The sequence below is a fragment of the Malurus melanocephalus genome, unplaced genomic scaffold (assembly GCF_030028575.1).
Source record: "Malurus melanocephalus ecotype Western Australia unplaced genomic scaffold, MMel_1.1 scaffold_1248, whole genome shotgun sequence".
Lineage (NCBI taxonomy): Eukaryota > Metazoa > Chordata > Aves > Passeriformes > Maluridae > Malurus > Malurus melanocephalus.
The window spans coordinates 12,256-13,387 of NW_026624480.1; positions in this window are offsets into that span (position 1 = coordinate 12,256).

The window sequence follows — 1,132 nt, forward strand, 5'->3', positions numbered from 1 at the left end:
CACCCCAGGGCAGGGCAGAGGCTCTGGGACTCCAGGCTGCCCTGGTCCCTGTGGGGTGTGGCACCAACTGCCCCTGCAGTCATGCATGTGTGTATTTGTGTGTGTTTGACAGCTTTCCAGAACATCACTATAACAGGGTAAGTCAGCATGGAAGGCCTGGTTTATTTTCCAGSATATTTGACACTTCATGAAGGATGCAGTTGTACTGCAGACTGTTCCTTTATAACCCTACTCGTCAGAGAAATGCTCTTGTCATTAGCAAGGGGCTGCCTTTCAATCACTCCCCTCTCTGTGTTTTTTATTCATTGTGACTTGAATTTTCTCCTATGAAATGAGCTGTATAATTTTGCTAGGGTGGTACTRAGTGCTTTATTTCAGAAGCATTATAGGTTAATGCAGCTTCCAACACATAAAAATCCAAAGGCTGTGACTGTCTGCTTTGCCTTTGGGTAAGTGCTCATAATCCAATCAAGTGCCCCAGATAATCAGTTTGCTTCTGACCCACGCCCCTGGTGCAGAATGGACCTGGAAAAGGTGTCTTCACTGTGGTCTGTGGGAGGAAATGATTCTCATTTTCAGCTCTTGTAACAGCTTGGGATTGTGTGTCCCCAAACCTCAGAGCTTTCCATTCAGCACTGGTGGAAGGCGACAGCAGCAGTAGCCAGGTGTGTGCACTGGGGCAGGATCTGGAGGAGCTCTAASCAAGGCTTTGGTGAGCCCTGAACTGCACAAAAATCCCCCCTGGAGACTCCAGGGTGAGATAAGCAGAGAGGTGATGAGAGGAAACCCTGCCTTGCAGGGAAATTGGGTAAAACAGCACAGGATATGAGCCACRTGTGGAGTGTAAACAGGGAGAGACTCAGGCTGGAGTGCACTCCATGTCCTGTACTTTTTTAAAGCACCAATGATACACAGGCAGAGGAAATCCAGCTCCCTTTATATAAACTTGATTTATTAAAATTAGTATTATCACTCAAATTTTTAAGAAATCCTTTATTTCGTGTGAACAGAAGCATCTCACAGCAGGGCAGGGTTTCTCTCTGCAGGGCTGAAGTGGCTCCAAGGTGGCCAGTGGCCCAGGCTGGTGGGCCAGCTGCCCTGCCAGCCCTGTGTGCCCCCACTGCCACCCCAC